Below are 22,659 nucleotides of genomic sequence, written 5' to 3'. Positions count from 1 at the left end.
TGTGTCCCGGACTTTAGAGTAGAGAGACAGTTCAACTGCAAGTATGAGCGGCAGAAACGGATATTGCCTTCCCTTTAAGTAGAGGGTCAGGGACAGCCTCCCTGGCTTACGGCCATACTAGCCTGAATACGCCCGATCTCATCCGATCTCAGAAACTAAGCAGGCTCTGGCCTGGTTAGTACTTGCATGGGAGACTGCCTGGGAATACCAGGTGCTGTAAGCCTTTGCATCTTTTACACACCAGAGGGCGACAAATCACGAGTTTTAACTTTGGATACACGCAATTTCATCATTATTTCAGATTTGACTTCCCCAAATACACAGGCATACAATAGATCTTGTTCTCCAACGTAAACGGTCCCTAGTAACTAGGGTACATTCGTAAATAAATTGAGCATCATGGCTAGAAGTGACTAAATGTTGCCTAATCTTTCTCATCGAGAAATGACACAATTACAGCAACACAAAAAGGAACTCCACCGGACAAAGTTCAGTGCTCACAAGGAGCCTCATTCAACACACACGGTTCCATTCCCATTCATGCAAAGCACGAAAGTGTAAAACTTGGGAACATACTTGAGAGCAAAGATCACATTCAATCTCAATCAAGGCACGGATATGAATGCAACGGGATGAAATTACTGAAATGATGCCTGCCCTCGAACTGTGATGATGGACTACCCGACTCGCCAATAATATTGGGTTCTGGTGTATTGAAATACAGGAGCTGCTGGATTTGTGTGTTTTCTTACCCCCTCACCATAGTTTGTCAAATGTTTAAACAACTGAACTTATATTCAAGGTTTGTTTCTCTTCATATGTTTTACTGGTTTACATTTGTCTCAGCAACCTGTTGAATGATTCTTCTGCTTTCAAAACAAAATGACAACAGGATGAATGCACACACTTGAAAATACAATACATGCAATGTTATGCATCATAGTGATGCAACCTCCTTTCAGTTTCATACTGCATGTCAATTGAAATCCTTACTGAAATGCACACCTTCTCAAGATTGCGCTTGACTGGCGTGTCAGGCACTCAATTACAGCTGTTTTATCAAGACAATGTGTTCGTTTTGTAAAATATAGTTCCGGTCTGGTGTGGCACCCCAGCTAACGCACAACGTTGCCACAACGTTTCGTGTTAGCAGGGACTGTCTGCGGCGTGCTGGTGTGTCCCGGACTTTAGAGTAGAGAGACAGTTCAACTGCAAGTATGAGTGGCAGAAACGGATATTGCCTTCCCTTTAAGTAGAGGGTCAGGGACAGCCTCCCTGGCTTACGGCCATACTAGCCTGAATACGCCCGATCTCGTCCGATCTCGGAAGCTAAGCAGGCTCGGGCCTGGTTAGTGCTTGAATGGGAGACCGCCTGGGAATACCAGGTGCTGTAAGCTTTTGCATCTTTTACACACCAGAGGGCGACAAATCACGAGTTTTAACTTTGGATATACGCAATTTCATCATTATTTCAGATTTGACTTCCCCAAATACACAGGCATACAATAGATCTTGTTCTCCAACGTAAACGGTCCCTAGTAACTAGGGTACATTCGTAAATAAATTGAGCATCATGGCTAGAAGTGACTAAATGTTGCCTAATCTTTCTCATCGAGAAATGACACAATTACAGCAACACAAAAAGGAACTCCACCGGACAAAGTTCAGTGCTCACAAGGAGCCTCATTCAACACACACGGTTCCATTCCCATTCATGCAAAGCACGAAAGTGTAAAACTTGGGAACATACTTGAGAGCAAAGATCACATTCAATCTCATTCAAGGCACGGATGTGAATGCAACGGGATGAAATTACTGAAATGATGCCTGCCCTCGAACTGTGATGATGGACTACCCGACTCGCCAATAATATTGGGTTCTGGTGTATTGAAATACAGGAGCTGCTGGATTTGTGTGTTTTCTTACCCCCTCACCATAGTTTGTCAAATGTTTAAACAACTGAACTTATATTCAAGGTTTGTTTCTCTTCATATGTTTTACTGGTTTACATTTGTCTCAGCAACCTGTTGAATGATTCTTCTGCTTTCAAAACAAAATGACAACAGGATGAATGCACACACTTGAAAATATAATACATGCAATGTTATGCATCATAGTGATGCAACCTCCTTTCAGTTTCATACTGCATGTCAATTGAAATCCTTACTGAAATGCACACCTTCTCAAGATTGCGCTTGACTGGCGTGTCAGGCACTCAATTACAGCTGTATTATCAAGACAATGTGTTCGTTTTGTAATATATAGTTCCGGTCTGGTGTGGCACCCCAGCTAACGCACAACGTTGCCACAACGTTTCGTGTTAGCAGGGACTGTCTGCGGCGCGCTGGTGTGTCCCGGACTTTAGAGTAGAGAGACAGTTCAACTGCAAGTATGAGCGGCAGAAACGGATATTGCCTTCCCTTTAAGTAGAGGGTCAGGGACAGCTTACGGCCATACTAGCCTGAATACGTCCGATCTCAGAAGCTAAGCAGGCTCGGGCCTGGTCAGTACTTGGATGGGAGACCGCCTGGGAATACCAGGTGCTGTAAGCTTTTGCATCTTTTACACACCAGAGGGCGACAAATCACGAGTTTTAACTTTGGATACACGCAATTTCATCATTATTTCAGATTTGACTTCCCCAAATACACAGGCATACAATAGATCTTGTTCTCCATCGTAAACGGTCCCTATTAACTAGTGTACATTTGTAAATAAATTGAGCATCATGGCTAGAAGTGACTAAATGTTGCCTAATCTTTCTCATCGAGAAATGACACAATTACAGCAACACAAAAAGGAACTCCACCGGACAAAGTTCAGTGCTCACAAGGAGCCTCATTCAACACACACGGTTCCATTCCCATTCATGCAAAGCACGAAAGTGTAAAACTTGGGAACATACTTGAGAGCAAAGATCACATTCAATCTCATTCAAGGCACGGATTTGAATGCAACGGGATGAAATTACTGAAATGATGCCTGCCCTCAAACTGTGATGATGGACTACCCGACTCGCCAATAATATTGGGTTCTGGTGTATTGAAATACAGGAGCTGCTGGATTTGTGTGTTTTCTTACCCCCTCACCATAGTTTGTCAAATGTTTAAACAACTGAACTTATATTCAAGGTTTGTTTCTCTTCATATGTTTTACTGGTTTACATTTGTCTCAGCAACCTGTTGAATGATTCTTCTGCTTTCAAAACAAAATGACAACAGGATGAATGCACACACTTGAAAATACAATACATGCAATGTTATGCATCATAGTGATGCAACCTCCTTTCAGTTTCATACTGCATGTCAATTGAAATCCTTACTGAAATGCACACCTTCTCAAGATTGCGCTTGACTGGCGTGTCAGGCACTCAATTACAGCTGTTTTATCAAGACAATGTGTTCGTTTTGTAAAATATAGTTCCGGTCTGGTGTGGCACCCCAGCTAACGCACAACGTTGCCACAACGTTTCGTGTTAGCAGGGACTGTCTGCAGCGTGCTGGTGTGTCCCGGACTTTAGAGTAGAGAGACAGTTCAACTGCAAGTATGAGTGGCAGAAACGGATATTGCCTTCCCTTTAAGTAGAGGGTCAGGGACAGCCTCCCTGGCTTACGGCCATACTAGCCTGAATACGCCCGATCTCGTCCGATCTCGGAAGCTAAGCAGGCTCGGGCCTGGTTAGTACTTGAATGGGAGACCGCCTGGGAATACCAGGTGCTGTAAGCTTTTGCATCTTTTACACACCAGAGGGCGACAAATCACGAGTTTTAACTTTGGATATACGCAATTTCATCATTATTTCAGATTTGACTTCCCCAAATACACAGGCATACAATAGATCTTGTTCTCCAACGTAAACGGTCCCTAGTAACTAGGGTACATTCGTAAATAAATTGAGCATCATGGCTAGAAGTGACTAAATGTTGCCTAATCTTTCTCATCGAGAAATGACACAATTACAGCAACACAAAAAGGAACTCCACCGGACAAAGTTCAGTGCTCACAAGGAGCCTCATTCAACACACACGGTTCCATTCCCATTCATGCAAAGCACGAAAGTGTAAAACTTGGGAACATACTTGAGAGCAAAGATCACATTCAATCTCATTCAAGGCACGGATGTGAATGCAACGGGATGAAATTACTGAAATGATGCCTGCCCTCGAACTGTGATGATGGACTACCCGACTCGCCAATAATATTGGGTTCTGGTGTATTGAAATACAGGAGCTGCTGGATTTGTGTGTTTTCTTACCCCCTCACCATAGTTTGTCAAATGTTTAAACAACTGAACTTATATTCAAGGTTTGTTTCTCTTCATATGTTTTACTGGTTTACATTTGTCTCAGCAACCTGTTGAATGATTCTTCTGCTTTCAAAACAAAATGACAACAGGATGAATGCACACACTTGAAAATATAATACATGCAATGTTATGCATCATAGTGATGCAACCTCCTTTCAGTTTCATACTGCATGTCAATTGAAATCCTTACTGAAATGCACACCTTCTCAAGGTTGCGCTTGACTGGCGTGTCAGGCACTCAATTACAGCTGTATTATCAAGACAATGTGTTCGTTTTGTAAAATATAGTTCCGGTCTGGTGTGGCACCCCAGCTAACGCACAACGTTGCCACAACGTTTCGTGTTAGCAGGGACTGTCTGCGGCGCGCTGGTGTGTCCCGGACTTTAGAGTAGAGAGACAGTTCAACTGCAAGTATGAGCGGCAGAAACGGATATTGCCTTCCCTTTAAGTAGAGCGTCAGGGACAGCCTCCCTGGCTTACGGCCATACTAGCCTGAATACGCCCGATCTCGTCCGATCTCGGAAGCTAAGCAGGCTCGGGCCTGGTCAGTACTTGGATGGGAGACCGCCTGGGAATACCAGGTGCTGTAAGCTTTTGCATCTTTTACACACCAGAGGGCGACAAATCACGAGTTTTAACTTTGGATACACGCAATTTCATCATTATTTCAGATTTTACTTCCCCAAATACACAGGCATACAATAGATCTTGTTCTCCAACGTGAACGGTCCCTAGTAACTAGGGTACATTCGTAAATAAATTGAGCATCATGGCTAGAAGTGACTAAATGTTGCCTAATCTTTCTCATCGAGAAATGACACAATTACAGCAACACAAAAAGGAACTCCACCGGACAAAGTTCAGTGCTCACAAGGAGCCTCATTCAACACACACGGTTCCATTCCCATTCATGCAAAGCACGAAAGTGTAAAACTTGGGAACATACTTGAGAGCAAAGATCACATTCAATCTCATTCAAGGCACGGATGTGAATGCAACGGGATGAAATTACTGAAATGATGCCTGCCCTCGAACTGTGATGATGGACTACCCGACTCGCCAATAATATTGGGTTCTGGTGTATTGAAATACAGGAGCTGCTGGATTTGTGTGTTTTCTTACCCCCTCACCATAGTTTGTCAAATGTTTAAACAACTGAACTTATATTCAAGGTTTGTTTCTCTTCATATGTTTTACTGGTTTACATTTGTCTCAGCAACCTGTTGAATGATTCTTCTGCTTTCAAAACAAAATGACAACAGGATGAATGCACACACTTGAAAATACAATACATGCAATGTTATGCATCATAGTGATGCAACCTCCTTTCAGTTTCATACTGCATGTCAATTGAAATCCTTACTGAAATGCACACCTTCTCAAGATTGCGCTTGACTGGCGTGTCAGGCACTCAATTACAGCTGTTTTATCAAGACAATGTGTTCGTTTTGTAATATATAGTTCCGGTCTGGTGTGGCACCCCAGCTAACGCACAACGTTGCCACAATGTTGCCACAACGTGGCGTGTTAGCAGGGACTGTCTGCGGCGCGCTGGTGTGTCCCGGACTTTAGAGTAGAGAGACAGTTCAACTGCAAGTATGAGCGGCAGAAACGGATATTGCCTTCCCTTTAAGTAGAGCGTCAGGGACAGCCTCCGTGGCTTACGGCCGTACTAGCCTGAATACGCCCGATCTCGTCCGATCTCGGAAGCTAAGCAGGCTCGGGCCTGGTCAGTACTTGGATGGGAGACCGCCTGGGAATACCAGGTGCTGTAAGCTTTTGCATCTTTTACACACCAGAGGGCGACAAATTACGAGTTTTAACTTTGGATACACGCAATTTCATCATTATTTCAGATTTTACTTCCCCAAATACACAGGCATACAATAGATCTTGTTCTCCAACGTGAACGGTCCCTAGTAACTAGGGTACATTTGTAAATAAATTGAGCATCATGGCTAGAAGTGACTAAATGTTGCCTAATCTTTCTCATCGAGAAATGACACAATTACAGCAACACAAAAAGGAACTCCACCGGACAAAGTTCAGTGCTCACAAGGAGCCTCATTCAACACACACGGTTCCATTCCCATTCATGCAAAGCACGAAAGTGTAAAACTTGGGAACATACTTGAGAGCAAAGATCACATTCAATCTCATTCAAGGCACGGATGTGAATGCAACGGGATGAAATTACTGAAATGATGCCTGCCCTCGAACTGTGATGATGGACTACCCGACTCGCCAATAATATTGGGTTCTGGTGTATTGAAATACAGGAGCTGCTGGATTTGTGTGTTTTCTTACCCCCTCACCATAGTTTGTCAAATGTTTAAACAACTGAACTTATATTCAAGGTTTGTTTCTCTTCATATGTTTTACTGGTTTACATTTGTCTCAGCAACCTGTTGAATGATTCTTCTGCTTTCAAAACAAAATGACAACAGGATGAATGCACACACTTGAAAATACAATACATGCAATGTTATGCAACATAGTGATGCAACCTCCTTTCAGTTTCATACTGCATGTCAATTGAAATCCTTACTGAAATGCACACCTTCTCAAGATTGCGCTTGACTGGCGTGTCAGGCACTCAATTACAGCTGTTTTATCAAGACAATGTGTTCGTTTTGTAATATATAGTTCCGGTCTGGTGTGGCACCCCAGCTAACGCACAACGTTGCCACAATGTTGCCACAACGTGGCGTGTTAGCAGGGACTGTCTGCGGCGCGCTGGTGTGTCCCGGACTTTAGAGTAGAGAGACAGTTCAACTGCAAGTATGAGCGGCAGAAACGGATATTGCCTTCCCTTTAAGTAGAGCGTCAGGGACAGCCTCCGTGGCTTACGGCCGTACTAGCCTGAATACGCCCGATCTCGTCCGATCTCGGAAGCTAAGCAGGCTCGGGCCTGGTCAGTACTTGGATGGGAGACCGCCTGGGAATACCAGGTGCTGTAAGCTTTTGCATCTTTTACACACCAGAGGGCGACAAATCACGAGTTTTAACTTTGGATACACGCAATTTCATCATTATTTCAGATTTGACTTCCCCAAATACACAGGCATACAATAGATCTTGTTCTCCAACGTAAACGGTCCCTAGTAACTAGGGTACATTCGTAAATAAATTGAGCATCATGGCTAGAAGTGACTAAATGTTGCCTAATCTTTCTCATCGAGAAATGACACAATTACAGCAACACAAAAAGGATCTCCACCGGACAAAGTTCAGTGCTCACAAGGAGCCTCATTCAACACACACGGTTCCATTCCCATTCATGCAAAGCACGAAAGTGTAAAACTTGGGAACATACTTGAGAGCAAAGATCACATTCAATCTCATTCAAGGCACGGATGTGAATGCACCGGGATGAAATTACTGAAATGATGCCTGCCCTCGAACTGTGATGATGGACTACCCGACTCGCCAATAATATTGGGTTCTGGTGTATTGAAATACAGGAGCTGCTGGATTTGTGTATTTTCTTACCCCCTCACCATAGTTTGTCAAATGTTTAAACAACTGAACTTATATTCAAGGTTTGTTTCTCTTCATATGTTTTACTGGTTTACATTTGTCTCAGCAACCTGTTGAATGATTCTTCTGCTTTCAAAACAAAATGACAACAGGATGAATGCACACACTTGAAAATACAATACATGCAATGTTATGCATCATAGTGATGCAACCTCCTTTCAGTTTCATACTGCATGTCAATTGAAATCCTTACTGAAATGCACACCTTCTCAAGATTGCGCTTGACTGGCGTGTCAGGCACTCAATTACAGCTGTATTATCAAGACAATGTGTTCGTTTTGTAAAATATAGTTCCGGTCTGGTGTGGCACCCCAGCTAACGCACAACGTTGCCACAACGTTTCGTGTTAGCAGGGACTGTCTGCGGCGCGCTGGTGTGTCCCGGACTTTAGAGTAGAGAGACAGTTCAACTGCAAGTATGAGCGGCAGAAACGGATATTGCCTTCCCTTTAAGTAGAGCGTCAGGGACAGCTTACGGCCATACTAGCCTGAATACGTCCGATCTCGGAAGCTAAGCAGGCTCGGGCCTGGTCAGTACTTGGATGGGAGACCGCCTGGGAATACCAGGTGCTGTAAGCTTTTGCATCTTTTACACACCAGAGGGCGACAAATCACGAGTTTTAACTTTGGATACACGCAATTTCATCATTATTTCAGATTTGACTTCCCCAAATACACAGGCATACAATAGATCTTGTTCTCCAACGTAAACGGTCCCTAGTAACTAGGGTACATTCGTAAATAAATTGAGCACCATGGCTAGAAGTGACTAAATGTTGCCTAATCTTTCTCATCGAGAAATGACACAATTACAGCAACACAAAAAGGATCTCCACCGGACAAAGTTCAGTGCTCACAAGGAGCCTCATTCAACACACACGGTTCCATTCCCATTCATGCAAAGCACGAAAGTGTAAAACTTGGGAACATACTTGAGAGCAAAGATCACATTCAATCTCATTCAAGGCACGGATGTGAATGCACCGGGATGAAATTACTGAAATGATGCCTGCCCTCGAACTGTGATGATGGACTACCCGACTCGCCAATAATATTGGGTTCTGGTGTATTGAAATACAGGAGCTGCTGGATTTGTGTGTTTTCTTACCCCCTCACCATAGTTTGTCAAATGTTTAAACAACTGAACTTATATTCAAGGTTTGTTTCTCTTCATATGTTTTACTGGTTTACATTTGTCTCAGCAACCTGTTGAATGATTCTTCTGCTTTCAAAACAAAATGACAACAGGATGAATGCACACACTTGAAAATACAATACATGCAATGTTATGCATCATAGTGATGCAACCTCCTTTCAGTTTCATACTGCATGTCAATTGAAATCCTTACTGAAATGCACACCTTCTCAAGATTGCGCTTGACTGGCGTGTCAGGCACTCAATTACAGCTGTATTATCAAGACAATGTGTTCGTTTTGTAAAATATAGTTCCGGTCTGGTGTGGCACCCCAGCTAACGCACAACGTTGCCACAACGTTTCGTGTTAGCAGGGACTGTCTGCGGCGCGCTGGTGTGTCCCGGACTTTAGAGTAGAGAGACAGTTCAACTGCAAGTATGAGCGGCAGAAACGGATATTGCCTTCCCTTTAAGTAGAGCGTCAGGGACAGCCTCCCTGGCTTACGGCCATACTAGCCTGAATACGCCCGATCTCGTCCGATCTCGGAAGCTAAGCAGGCTTGGGCCTGGTCAGTACTTGGATGGGAGACCGCCTGGGAATACCAGGTGCTGTAAGCTTTTGCATCTTTTACACACCAGAGGGCGACAAATCACGAGTTTTAACTTTGGATACACGCAATTTCATCATTATTTCAGATTTGACTTCCCCAAATACACAGGCATACAATAGATCTTGTTCTCCAACGTAAACGGTCCCTAGTAACTAGGGTACATTCGTAAATAAATTGAGCATCATGGCTAGAAGTGACTAAATGTTGCCTAATCTTTCTCATCGAGAAATGACACAATTACAGCAACACAAAAAGGAACTCCACCGGACAAAGTTCAGTGCTCACAAGGAGCCTCATTCAACACACACGGTTCCATTCCCATTCATGCAAAGCACGATAGTGTAAAACTTGGGTACATACTTGAGAGCAAAGATCACATTCAATCTCATTCAAGGCACGGATGTGAATGCAACGGGATGAAATTACTGAAATGATGCCTGCCCTCGAACTGTGATGATGGACTACCCGACTCGCCAATAATATTGGGTTCTGGTGTATTGAAATACAGGAGCTGCTGGATTTGTGTGTTTTCTTACCCCCTCACCATAGTTTGTCAAATGTTTAAACAACTGAACTTATATTCAAGGTTTGTTTCTCTTCATATGTTTTACTGGTTTACATTTGTCTCAGCAACCTGTTGAATGATTCTTCTGCTTTCAAAACAAAATGACAACAGGATGAATGCACACACTTGAAAATACAATACATGCAATGTTATGCATCATAGTGATGCAACCTCCTTTCAGTTTCATACTGCATGTCAATTGAAATCCTTACTGAAATGCACACCTTCTCAAGATTGCGCTTGACTGGCGTGTCAGGCACTCAATTACAGCTGTATTATCAAGACAATGTGTTCGTTTTGTAAAATATAGTTCCGGTCTGGTGTGGCACCCCAGCTAACGCACAACGTTGCCACAACGTTTCGTGTTAGCAGGGACTGTCTGCGGCGCGCTGGTGTGTCCCGGACTTTAGAGTAGAGAGACAGTTCAACTGCAAGTATGAGCGGCAGACACGGATATTGCCTTCCCTTTAAGTAGAGCGTCAGGGACAGCCTCCCTGGCTTACGGCCATACTAGCCTGAATACGCCCGATCTCGTCCGATCTCGGAAGCTAAGCAGGCTCGGGCCTGGTCAGTACTTGAATTGGAGACCGCCTGGGAATACCAGGTGCTGTAAGCTTTTGCATCTTTTACACACCAGAGGGCGACAAATCACGAGTTTTAACTTTGGATACACGCAATTTCATCATTATTTCAGATTTGACTTCCCCAAATACACAGGCATACAATAGATCTTGTTCTCCAACGTAAACGGTCCCTAGTAACTAGGGTACATTCGTAAATAAATTGAGCATCATGGCTAGAAGTGACTAAATGTTGCCTAATCTTTCTCATCGAGAAATGACACAATTACAGCAACACAAAAAGGAACTCCACCGGACAAAGTTCAGTGCTCACAAGGAGCCTCATTCAACACACACGGTTCCATTCCCATTCATGCAAAGCACGAAAGTGTAAAACTTGGGAACATACTTGAGAGCAAAGATCACATTCAATCTCATTCAAGGCACGGATGTGAATGCAACGGGATGAAATTACTGAAATGATGCCTGCCCTCGAACTGTGATGATGGACTACCCGACTCGCCAATAATATTGGGTTCTGGTGTATTGAAATACAGGAGCTGCTGGATTTGTGTGTTTTCTTACCCCCTCACCATAGTTTGTCAAATGTTTAAACAACTGAACTTATATTCAAGGTTTGTTTCTCTTCATATGTTTTACTGGTTTACATTTGTCTCAGCAACCTGTTGAATGATTCTTCTGCTTTCAAAACAAAATGACAACAGGATGAATGCACACACTTGAAAATATAATACATGCAATGTTATGCATCATAGTGATGCAACCTCCTTTCAGTTTCATACTGCATGTCAATTGAAATCCTTACTGAAATGCACACCTTCTCAAGATTGCGCTTGACTGGCGTGTCAGGCACTCAATTACAGCTGTTTTATCAAGACAATGTGTTCGTTTTGTAAAATATAGTTCCGGTCTGGTGTGGCACCCCAGCTAACGCACAACGTTGCCACAATGTTGCCACAACGTGGCGTGTTAGCAGGGACTGTCTGCGGCGCGCTGGTGTGTCCCGGGCTTTAGAGTAGAGAGACAGTTCAACTGTAAGTATGAACGGCAGAAACGGATATTGCCTTCCCTTTAAGTAGAGCGTCAGGGACAGCCTCCCTGGCTTACGGCCATACTAGCCTGAATACGCCCAATCTCGTCCGATCTCGGAAGCCAAGCAGGCTCGCGCCTGGTCAGTACTTGGATGGGAGACCGCCTGGGAATACCAGGTGCTGTAAGCTTTTGCACCTTTTACACACCAGAGGGCGACAAATCACGAGTTTTAACTTTGGATACACACAATTTCATAATTATTTCAGATTTTACTTCCCCAAATACACAGGCATACAATAGATCTTGTTCTCCAACGTAAACGGTCCCTAGTAACTAGGGTACATTCGTAAATAAATTGAGCATCATGGCTAGAAGTGACTAAATGTTGCCTAATCTTTCTCATCGAGAAATGACACAATTACAGCAACACAAAAAGGAACTCCACCGGACAAAGTTCAGTGCTCACAAGGAGCCTCATTCAACACACACGGTTCCATTCCCATTCATGCAAAGCACGAAAGTGTAAAACTTGGGAACATACTTGAGAGCAAAGATCACATTCAATCTCATTCAAGGCACGGATGTGAATGCAACGGGATGAAATTACTGAAATGATGCCTGCCCTCGAACTGTGATGATGGACTACCCGACTCGCCAATAATATTGGGTTCTGGTGTATTGAAATACAGGAGCTGCTGGATTTGTGTGTTTTCTTACCCCCTCACCATAGTTTGTCAAATGTTTAAACAACTGAACTTATATTCAAGGTTTGTTTCTCTTCATATGTTTTACTGGTTTACATTTGTCTCAGCAACCTGTTGAATGATTCTTCTGCTTTCAAAACAATATGACAACAGGATGAATGCACACACTTGAAAATACAATACATGCAATGTTATGCATCATAGTGATGCAACCTCCTTTCAGTTTCATACTGCATGTCAATTGAAATCCTTACTGAAATGCACACCTTCTCAAGATTGCGCTTGACTGGCGTGTCAGGCACTCAATTACAGCTGTTTTATCAAGACAATGTGTTCGTTTTGTAAAATATAGTTCCGGTCTGGTGTGGCACCCCAGCTAACGCACAACGTTGCCACAATGTTGCCACAACGTGGCGTGTTAGCAGGGACTGTCTGCGGCGCGCTGGTGTGTCCCGGGCTTTAGAGTAGAGAGACAGTTCAACTGTAAGTATGAACGGCAGAAACGGATATTGCCTTCCCTTTAAGTAGAGCGTCAGGGACAGCCTGCCTGGCTTACGGCCATACTAGCCTGAATACGCCCGATCTCGTCCGATCTCGGAAGCCAAGCAGGCTCGGGCCTGGTCAGTACTTGGATGGGAGACCGCCTGGGAATACCAGGTGCTGTAAGCTTTTGCACCTTTTACACACCAGAGGGCGACAATTCACGAGTTTTAACTTTGGATACACACAATTTCATCATTATTTCAGATTTTACTTCCCCAAATACACAGGCATACAATAGATCTTGTTCTCCAACGTAAACGGTCCCTAGTAACTAGGGTACATTCGTAAATAAATTGAGCATCATGGCTAGAAGTGACTAAATGTTGCCTAATCTTTCTCATCGAGAAATGACACAATTACAGCAACACAAAAAGGAACTCCACCGGACAAAGTTCAGTGCTCACAAGGAGCCTCATTCAACACACACGGTTCCATTCCCATTCATGCAAAGCACGAAAGTGTAAAACTTGGGAACATACTTGAGAGCAAAGATCACATTCAATCTCATTCAAGGCACGGATGTGAATGCAACGGGATGAAATTACTGAAATGATGCCTGCCCTCGAACTGTGATGATGGACTACCCGACTCGCCAATAATATTGGGTTCTGGTGTATTGAAATACAGGAGCTGCTGGATTTGTGTGTTTTCTTACCCCCTCACCATAGTTTGTCAAATGTTTAAACAACTGAACTTATATTCAAGGTTTGTTTCTCTTCATATGTTTTACTGGTTTACATTTGTCTCAGCAACCTGTTGAATGATTCTTCTGCTTTCAAAACAAAATGACAACAGGATGAATGCACACACTTGAAAATACAATACATGCAATGTTATGCATCATAGTGATGCAACCTCCTTTCAGTTTCATACTGCATGTCAATTGAAATCCTTACTGAAATGCACACCTTCTCAAGATTGCGCTTGACTGGCGTGTCAGGCACTCAATTACAGCTGTTTTATCAAGACAATGTGTTCGTTTTGTAAAATATAGTTCCGGTCTGGTGTGGCACCCCAGCTAACGCACAACGTTGCCACAACGTTTCGTGTTAGCAGGGACTGTCTGCGGCGCGCTGGTGTGTCCCGGACTTTAGAGTAGAGAGACAGTTCAACTGCAAGTATGAGCGGCAGAAACGGATATTGCCTTCCCTTTAAGTAGAGCGTCAGGGACAGCCTCCCTGGCTTACGGCCATACTAGCCTGAATACGCCCGATCTCGTCCGATCTCGGAAACTAAGCAGGCTCGGGCCTGGTCAGTACTTGGATGGGAGACCGCCTGGGAATACCAGGTGCTGTAAGCTTTTGCATCTTTTACACACCAGAGGGCGACAAATCACGAGTTTTAACTTTGGATACACGCAATTTCATCATTATTTCAGATTTGACTTCCCCAAATACACAGGCATACAATAGATCTTGTTCTCCAACGTAAACGGTCCCTAGTAACTAGGGTACATTCGTAAATAAATTGAGCATCATGGCTAGAAGTGACTAAATGTTGCCTAATCTTTCTCATCGAGAAATGACACAATTACAGCAACACAAAAAGGAACTCCACCGGACAAAGTTCAGTGCTCACAAGGAGCCTCATTCAACACACACGGTTCCATTCCCATTCATGCAAAGCACGAAAGTGTAAAACTTGGGAACATACTTGAGAGCAAAGATCACATTCAATCTCATTCAAGGCACGGATGTGAATGCAACGGGATGAAATTACTGAAATGATGCCTGCCCTCGAACTGTGATGATGGACTACCCGACTCGCCAATAATATTGGGTTCTGGTGTATTGAAATACAGGAGCTGCTGGATTTGTGTGTTTTCTTACCCCCTCACCATAGTTTGTCAAATGTTTAAACAACTGAACTTATATTCAAGGTTTGTTTCTCTTCATATGTTTTACTGGTTTACATTTGTCTCAGCAACCTGTTGAATGATTCTTCTGCTTTCAAAACAAAATGACAACAGGATGAATGCACACACTTGAAAATACAATACATGCAATGTTATGCATCATAGTGATGCAACCTCCTTTCAGTTTCATACTGCATGTCAATTGAAATCCTTACTGAAATGCACACCTTCTCAAGATTGCGCTTGACTGGCGTGTCAGGCACTCAATTACAGCTGTTTTATCAAGACAATGTGTTCGTTTTGTAAAATATAGTTCCGGTCTGGTGTGGCACCCCAGCTAACGCACAACGTTGCCACAACGTTTCGTGTTAGCAGGGACTGTCTGCGGCGCGCTGGTGTGTCCCGGACTTTAGAGTAGAGAGACAGTTCAACTGCAAGTATGAGCGGCAGAAACGGATATTGCCTTCCCTTTAAGTAGAGCGTCAGGGACAGCCTCCCTGGCTTACGGCCATACTAGCCTGAATACGCCCGATCTCGTCCGATCTCGGAAGCTAAGCAGGCTCGGGCCTGGTCAGTACTTGGATGGGAGACCGCCTGGGAATACCAGGTGCTGTAAGCTTTTGCATCTTTTACACACCAGAGGGCGACAAATCACGAGTTTTAACTTTGGATACACGCAATTTCATCATTATTTCAGATTTGACTTCCCCAAATACACAGGCATACAATAGATCTTGTTCTCCAACGTAAACGGTCCCTAGTAACTAGGGTACATTCGTAAATAAATTGAGCATCATGGCTAGAAGTGACTAAATGTTGCCTAATCTTTCTCATCGAGAAATGACACAATTACAGCAACACAAAAAGGAACTCCACCGGACAAAGTTCAGTGCTCACAAGGAGCCTCATTCAACACACACGGTTCCATTCCCATTCATGCAAAGCACGAAAGTGTAAAACTTGGGAACATACTTGAGAGCAAAGATCACATTCAATCTCATTCAAGGCACGGATGTGAATGCAACGGGATGAAATTACTGAAATGATGCCTGCCCTCGAACTGTGATGATGGACTACCCGACTCGCCAATAATATTGGGTTCTGGTGTATTGAAATACAGGAGCTGCTGGATTTGTGTGTTTTCTTACCCCCTCACCATAGTTTGTCAAATGTTTAAACAACTGAACTTATATTCAAGGTTTGTTTCTCTTCATATGTTTTACTGGTTTACATTTGTCTCAGCAACCTGTTGAATGATTCTTCTGCTTTCAAAACAAAATGACAACAGGATGAATGCACACACTTGAAAATACAATACATGCAATGTTATGCATCATAGTGATGCAACCTCCTTTCAGTTTCATACTGCATGTCAATTGAAATCCTTACTGAAATGCACACCTTCTCAAGATTGCGCTTGACTGGCGTGTCAGGCACTCAATTACAGCTGTTTTATCAAGACAATGTGTTTGTTTTGTAAAATATAGTTCCGGTCTGGTGTGGCACCCCAGCTAACGCACAACGTTGCCACAACGTTTCGTGTTAGCAGGGACTGTCTGCGGCGCGCTGGTGTGTCCCGGACTTTAGAGTAGAGAGACAGTTCAACTGCAAGTATGAGCGGCAGAAACGGATATTGCCTTCCCTTTAAGTAGAGCGTCAGGGACAGCCTCCCTGGCTTACGGCCATACTAGCCTGAATACGCCCGATCTCGTCCGATCTCGGAAGCTAAGCAGGCTCGGGCCTGGTCAGTACTTGGATGGGAGACCGCCTGGGAATACCAGGTGCTGTAAGCTTTTGCATCTTTTACACACCAGAGGGCGACAAATCACGAGTTTTAACTTTGGATACACGCAATTTCATCATTATTTCAGATTTGACTTCCCCAAATACACAGGCATACAATAGATCTTGTTCTCCAACGTAAACGGTCCCTAGTAACTAGGGTACATTCGTAAATAAATTGAGCATCATGGCTAGAAGTGACTAAATGTTGCCTAATCTTTCTCATCGAGAAATGACACAATTACAGCAACACAAAAAGGAACTCCACCGGACAAAGTTCAGTGCTCACAAGGAGCCTCATTCAACACACACGGTTCCATTCCCATTCATGCAAAGCACGAAAGTGTAAAACTTGGGAACATACTTGAGAGCAAAGATCACATTCAATCTCATTCAAGGCACGGATGTGAATGCAACGGGATGAAATTACTGAAATGATGCCTGCCCTCGAACTGTGATGATGGACTACCCGACTCGCCAATAATATTGGGTTCTGGTGTATTGAAATACAGGAGCTGCTGGATTTGTGTGTTTTCTTACCCCCTCACCATAGTTTGTCAAATGTTTAAACAACTGAACTTATATTCAAGGTTTGTTTCTCTTCATATGTTTTACTGGTTTACATTTGTCTCAGCAACCTGTTGAATGATTCTTCTGCTTTCAAAACAAAATGACAACAGGATGAATGCACACACTTGAAAATACAATACATGCAATGTTATGCATCATAGTGATGCAACCTCCTTTCAGTTTCATACTGCATGTCAATTGAAATCCTTACTGAAATGCACACCTTCTCAAGATTGCGCTTGACTGGCGTGTCAGGCACTCAATTACAGCTGTTTTATCAAGACAATGTGTTCGTTTTGTAAAATATAGTTCCGGTCTGGTGTGGCACCCCAGCTAACGCACAACGTTGCCACAACGTTTCGTGTTAGCAGGGACTGTCTGCGGCGCGCTGGTGTGTCCCGGACTTTAGAGTAGAGAGACAGTTCAACTGCAAGTATGAGCGGCAGAAACGGATATTGCCTTCCCTTTAAGTAGAGCGTCAGGGACAGCCTCACTGGCTTACGGCCATACTAGCCTGAATACGCCCGATCTCGTCCGATCTCGGAAGCTAAGCAGGTTCGGGCCTGGTCAGTACTTGGATGGGAGACCGCCTGGGAATACCAGGTGCTGTAAGCTTCTGCATCTTTTACACACCAGAGGGCGACAAATCACGAGTTTTAACTTTGGATACACGCAATTTCATCATTATTTCAGATTTGACTTCCCCAAATACACAGGCATACAATAGATCTTGTTCTCCAACGTAAACGGTCCCTAGTAACTAGGGTACATTCGTAAATAAATTGAGCATCATGGCTAGAAGTGACTAAATGTTGACTAATCTTTCTCATCGAGAAATGACACAATTACAGCAACACAAAAAGAAACTCCACCGGACAAAGTTCAGTGCTCACAAGGAGCCTCATTCAACACACACGGTTCCATTCCCATTCATGCAAAGCACGAAAGTGTAAAACTTGGGAACATACTTGAGAGCAAAGATCACATTCAATCTCATTCAAGGCACGGATGTGAATGCAACGGGATGAAATTACTGAAATGATGCCTGCCCTCGAACTGTGATGATGGACTACCCGAACTCGCCAATAATATTGGGTTCTGGTGTATTGAAATACAGGAGCTGCTGGATTTGTGTGTTTTCTTACCCCCTCACCATAGTTTGTCAAATGTTTAAACAACTGAACTTATATTCAAGGTTTGTTTCTCCTCATATGTTTTACTGGTTTACATTTGTCTCAGCAACCTGTTGAATGATTCTTCTGCTTTCAAAACAAAATGACAACAGGATGAATGCACACACTTGAAAATACAATACATGCAATGTTATGCATCATAGTGATGCAACCTCCTTTCAGTTTCATACTGCATGTCAATTGAAATCCTTACTGAAATGCACACCTTCTCAAGATTGCGCTTGACTGGCGTGTCAGGCACTCAATTACAGCTGTATTATCAAGACAATGTGTTCGTTTTGTAAAATATAGTTCCGGTCTGGTGTGGCACCCCAGCTAACGCACAACGTTGCCACAACGTTTCGTGTTAGCAGGGACTGTCTGCGGCGCGCTGGTGTGTCCCGGACTTTAGAGTAGAGAGACAGTTCAACTGCAAGTATGAGCGGCAGAAACGGATATTGCCTTCCCTTTAAGTAGAGCGTCAGGGACAGCCTCACTGGCTTACGGCCATACTAGCCTGAATAAGCCCGATCTCGTCCGATCTCGGAAGCTAAGCAGGCTCGGGCCTGGTCAGTACTTGGATGGGAGACCGCCTGGGAATACCAGGTGCTGTAAGCTTCTGCATCTTTTACACACCATAGGGCGACAAATCACGAGTTTTAACTTTGGATACACGCAATTTCATCATTATTTCAGATTTGACTTCCCCAAATACACAGGCATACAATAGATCTTGTTCTCCAACGTAAACGGTCCCTAGTAACTAGGGTACATTCGTAAATAAATTGAGCATCATGGCTAGAAGTGACTAAATGTTGACTAATCTTTCTCATCGAGAAATGACACAATTACAGCAACACAAAAAGAAACTCCACCGGACAAAGTTCAGTGCTCACAAGGAGCCTCATTCAACACACACGGTTCCATTCCCATTCATGCAAAGCACGAAAGTGTAAAACTTGGGAACATACTTGAGAGCAAAGATCACATTCAATCTCATTCAAGGCACGGATGTGAATGCAACGGGATGAAATTACTGAAATGATGCCTGCCCTCGAACTGTGATGATGGACTACCCGACTCGCCAATAATATTGGGTTCTGGTGTATTGAAATACAGGAGCTGCTGGATTTGTGTGTTTTCTTACCCCCTCACCATAGTTTGTCAAATGTTTAAACAACTGAACTTATATTCAAGGTTTGTTTCTCTTCATATGTTTTACTGGTTTACATTTGTCTCAGCAACCTGTTGAATGATTCTTCTGCTTTCAAAACAAAATGACAACAGGATGAATGCACACACTTGAAAATACAATACATGCAATGTTATGCATCATAGTGATGCAACCTCCTTTCAGTTTCATACTGCATGTCAATTGAAATCCTTACTGAAATGCACACCTTCTCAAGATTGCGCTTGACTGGCGTGTCAGGCACTCAATTACAGCTGTTTTATCAAGACAATGTGTTCGTTTTGTAAAATATAGTTCCGGTCTGGTGTGGCACCCCAGCTAACGCACAACGTTGCCACAATGTTGCCACAACGTGGCGTGTTAGCAGGGACTGTCTGCGGCGCGCTGGTGTGTCCCGGGCTTTAGAGTAGAGAGACAGTTCAACTGTAAGTATGAACGGCAGAAACGGATATTGCCTTCCCTTTAAGTAGAGCGTCAGGGACAGCCTGCCTGGCTTACGGCCATACTAGCCTGAATACGCCCGATCTCGTCCGATCTCGGAAGCCAAGCAGGCTCGGGCCTGGTCAGTACTTGGATGGGAGACCGCCTGGGAATACCAGGTGCTGTAAGCTTCTGCATCTTTTACACACCATAGGGCGACAAATCACGAGTTTTAACTTTGGATACACGCAATTTCATCATTATTTCAGATTTGACTTCCCCAAATACACAGGCATACAATAGATCTTGTTCTCCAACGTAAACGGTCCCTAGTAACTAGGGTACATTCGTAAATAAATTGAGCATCATGGCTAGAAGTGACTAAATGTTGACTAATCTTTCTCATCGAGAAATGACACAATTACAGCAACACAAAAAGAAACTCCACCGGACAAAGTTCAGTGCTCACAAGGAGCCTCATTCAACACACACGGTTCCATTCCCATTCATGCAAAGCACGAAAGTGTAAAACTTGGGAACATACTTGAGAGCAAAGATCACATTCAATCTCATTCAAGGCACGGATGTGAATGCAACGGGATGAAATTACTGAAATGATGCCTGCCCTCGAACTGTGATGATGGACTACCCGACTCGCCAATAATATTGGGTTCTGGTGTATTGAAATACAGGAGCTGCTGGATTTGTGTGTTTTCTTACCCCCTCACCATAGTTTGTCAAATGTTTAAACAACTGAACTTATATTCAAGGTTTGTTTCTCTTCATATGTTTTACTGGTTTACATTTGTCTCAGCAACCTGTTGAATGATTCTTCTGCTTTCAAAACAAAATGACAACAGGATGAATGCACACACTTGAAAATACAATACATGCAATGTTATGCATCATAGTGATGCAACCTCCTTTCAGTTTCATACTGCATGTCAATTGAAATCCTTACTGAAATGCACACCTTCTCAAGATTGCGCTTGACTGGCGTGTCAGGCACTCAATTACAGCTGTTTTATCAAGACAATGTGTTCGTTTTGTAAAATATAGTTCCGGTCTGGTGTGGCACCCCAGCTAACGCACAACGTTGCCACAACGTTTCGTGTTAGCAGGGACTGTCTGCGGCGCGCTGGTGTGTCCCGGACTTTAGAGTAGAGAGACAGTTCAACTGCAAGTATGAGCGGCAGAAACGGATATTGCATTCCCTTTAAGTAGAGCGTCAGGGACAGCCTCACTGGCTTACGGCCATACTAGCCTGAATACGCCCGATCTCGTCCGATCTCGGAAGCTAAGCAGGCTCGGGCCTCGTCAGTACTTGGATGGGAGACCGCCTGGGAATACCAGGTGCTGTAAGCTTCTGCATCTTTTACACACCATAGGGCGACAAATCACGAGTTTTAACTTTGGATACACGCAATTTCATCATTATTTCAGATTTGACTTCCCCAAATACACAGGCATACAATAGATCTTGTTCTCCAACGTAAACGGTCCCTAGTAACTAGGGTACATTCGTAAATAAATTGAGCATCATGGCTAGAAGTGACTAAATGTTGCCTAATCTTTCTCATCGAGAAATGACACAATTACAGCAACACAAAAAGGAACTCCACCGGACAAAGTTCAGTGCTCACAAGGAGCCTCATTCAACACACACGGTTCCATTCCCATTCATGCAAAGCACGAAAGTGTAAAACTTGGGAACATACTTGAGAGCAAAGATCACATTCAATCTCATTCAAGGCACGGATGTGAATGCAACGGGATGAAATTACTGAAATGATGCCTGCCCTCGAACTGTGATGATGGACTACCCGACTCGCCAATAATATTGGGTTCTGGTGTATTGAAATACAGGAGCTGCTGGATTTGTGTGTTTTCTTACCCCCTCACCATAGTTTGTCAAATGTTTAAACAACTGAACTTATATTCAAGGTTTGTTTCTCTTCATATGTTTTACTGGTTTACATTTGTCTCAGCAACCTGTTGAATGATTCTTCTGCTTTCAAAACAAAATGACAACAGGATGAATGCACACACTTGAAAATACAATACATGCAATGTTATGCATCATAGTGATGCAACCTCCTTTCAGTTTCATACTGCATGTCAATTGAAATCCTTACTGAAATGCACACCTTCTCAAGATTGCGCTTGACTGGCGTGTCAGGCACTCAATTACAGCTGTTTTATCAAGACAATGTGTTCGTTTTGTAAAATATAGTTCCGGTCTGGTGTGGCACCCCAGCTAACGCACAACGTTGCCACAACGTTTCGTGTTAGCAGGGACTGTCTGCGGCGCGCTGGTGTGTCCCGGACTTTAGAGTAGAGAGACAGTTCAACTGCAAGTATGAGCGGCAGAAACGGATATTGCCTTCCCTTTAAGTAGAGCGTCAGGGACAGCCTCCCTGGCTTACGGCCATACTAGCCTGAATACGCCCGATCTCGTCCGATCTCGGAAACTAAGCAGGCTCGGGCCTGGTCAGTACTTGGATGGGAGACCGCCTGGGAATACCAGGTGCTGTAAGCTTTTGCATCTTTTACACACCAGAGGGCGACAAATCACGAGTTTTAACTTTGGATACACGCAATTTCATCATTATTTCAGATTTGACTTCCCCAAATACACAGGCATACAATAG

The 22,659-nt window shown here is 43.6% G+C and overlaps 18 non-coding genes and 2 pseudogenes across 18 annotated transcripts; all 20 read left to right on the top strand.

Annotated features, from left to right (window-relative positions):
* The first annotated feature begins 104 nt into the window (after positions 1-104).
* Positions 105-223, top strand: LOC136757481 (5S ribosomal RNA). Its single transcript, XR_010819500.1, has one exon. It is a non-coding gene; the product is annotated as a 5S ribosomal RNA (ribosomal RNA).
* Positions 224-1,278: 1,055 nt separating this feature from the next.
* Positions 1,279-1,397, top strand: LOC136756692 (5S ribosomal RNA). The gene has a single exon (XR_010818758.1). It is a non-coding gene; the product is annotated as a 5S ribosomal RNA (ribosomal RNA).
* A 1,046-nt stretch (positions 1,398-2,443) lies between these two features.
* Positions 2,444-2,552, top strand: LOC136757746 (uncharacterized; annotated as a pseudogene).
* Positions 2,553-3,607: 1,055 nt separating this feature from the next.
* LOC136756163 (5S ribosomal RNA) lies at positions 3,608-3,726 on the top strand. Its single transcript, XR_010818264.1, has one exon. It is a non-coding gene; the product is annotated as a 5S ribosomal RNA (ribosomal RNA).
* A 1,055-nt stretch (positions 3,727-4,781) lies between these two features.
* Positions 4,782-4,900, top strand: LOC136758107 (5S ribosomal RNA). The gene has a single exon (XR_010819910.1). It is a non-coding gene; the product is annotated as a 5S ribosomal RNA (ribosomal RNA).
* Positions 4,901-5,966: 1,066 nt separating this feature from the next.
* LOC136756365 (5S ribosomal RNA) lies at positions 5,967-6,085 on the top strand. The gene has a single exon (XR_010818454.1). It is a non-coding gene; the product is annotated as a 5S ribosomal RNA (ribosomal RNA).
* Positions 6,086-7,151: 1,066 nt separating this feature from the next.
* LOC136756363 (5S ribosomal RNA) lies at positions 7,152-7,270 on the top strand. Its single transcript, XR_010818452.1, has one exon. It is a non-coding gene; the product is annotated as a 5S ribosomal RNA (ribosomal RNA).
* A 1,046-nt stretch (positions 7,271-8,316) lies between these two features.
* Positions 8,317-8,425, top strand: LOC136757692 (uncharacterized; annotated as a pseudogene).
* Positions 8,426-9,480: 1,055 nt separating this feature from the next.
* Positions 9,481-9,599, top strand: LOC136755677 (5S ribosomal RNA). Its single transcript, XR_010817792.1, has one exon. It is a non-coding gene; the product is annotated as a 5S ribosomal RNA (ribosomal RNA).
* A 1,055-nt stretch (positions 9,600-10,654) lies between these two features.
* Positions 10,655-10,773, top strand: LOC136757182 (5S ribosomal RNA). Its single transcript, XR_010819222.1, has one exon. It is a non-coding gene; the product is annotated as a 5S ribosomal RNA (ribosomal RNA).
* A 1,066-nt stretch (positions 10,774-11,839) lies between these two features.
* Positions 11,840-11,958, top strand: LOC136757504 (5S ribosomal RNA). Its single transcript, XR_010819521.1, has one exon. It is a non-coding gene; the product is annotated as a 5S ribosomal RNA (ribosomal RNA).
* A 1,066-nt stretch (positions 11,959-13,024) lies between these two features.
* LOC136756191 (5S ribosomal RNA) lies at positions 13,025-13,143 on the top strand. The gene has a single exon (XR_010818291.1). It is a non-coding gene; the product is annotated as a 5S ribosomal RNA (ribosomal RNA).
* A 1,055-nt stretch (positions 13,144-14,198) lies between these two features.
* LOC136756729 (5S ribosomal RNA) lies at positions 14,199-14,317 on the top strand. Its single transcript, XR_010818793.1, has one exon. It is a non-coding gene; the product is annotated as a 5S ribosomal RNA (ribosomal RNA).
* A 1,055-nt stretch (positions 14,318-15,372) lies between these two features.
* Positions 15,373-15,491, top strand: LOC136758106 (5S ribosomal RNA). The gene has a single exon (XR_010819909.1). It is a non-coding gene; the product is annotated as a 5S ribosomal RNA (ribosomal RNA).
* A 1,055-nt stretch (positions 15,492-16,546) lies between these two features.
* Positions 16,547-16,665, top strand: LOC136758105 (5S ribosomal RNA). The gene has a single exon (XR_010819908.1). It is a non-coding gene; the product is annotated as a 5S ribosomal RNA (ribosomal RNA).
* A 1,055-nt stretch (positions 16,666-17,720) lies between these two features.
* Positions 17,721-17,839, top strand: LOC136756334 (5S ribosomal RNA). Its single transcript, XR_010818424.1, has one exon. It is a non-coding gene; the product is annotated as a 5S ribosomal RNA (ribosomal RNA).
* Positions 17,840-18,895: 1,056 nt separating this feature from the next.
* Positions 18,896-19,014, top strand: LOC136756660 (5S ribosomal RNA). The gene has a single exon (XR_010818728.1). It is a non-coding gene; the product is annotated as a 5S ribosomal RNA (ribosomal RNA).
* A 1,066-nt stretch (positions 19,015-20,080) lies between these two features.
* LOC136756190 (5S ribosomal RNA) lies at positions 20,081-20,199 on the top strand. The gene has a single exon (XR_010818290.1). It is a non-coding gene; the product is annotated as a 5S ribosomal RNA (ribosomal RNA).
* A 1,055-nt stretch (positions 20,200-21,254) lies between these two features.
* Positions 21,255-21,373, top strand: LOC136757083 (5S ribosomal RNA). The gene has a single exon (XR_010819128.1). It is a non-coding gene; the product is annotated as a 5S ribosomal RNA (ribosomal RNA).
* A 1,055-nt stretch (positions 21,374-22,428) lies between these two features.
* LOC136756728 (5S ribosomal RNA) lies at positions 22,429-22,547 on the top strand. The gene has a single exon (XR_010818792.1). It is a non-coding gene; the product is annotated as a 5S ribosomal RNA (ribosomal RNA).
* Positions 22,548-22,659: the final 112 nt, after the last annotated feature.

This window comes from Amia ocellicauda, chromosome 8 (assembly GCF_036373705.1).
Source record: "Amia ocellicauda isolate fAmiCal2 chromosome 8, fAmiCal2.hap1, whole genome shotgun sequence".
NCBI lineage: Eukaryota > Metazoa > Chordata > Actinopteri > Amiiformes > Amiidae > Amia > Amia ocellicauda.
Note: the sequence above shows the minus strand (reverse complement) of the source record. Positions and strands in the feature narration are given on the sequence as shown.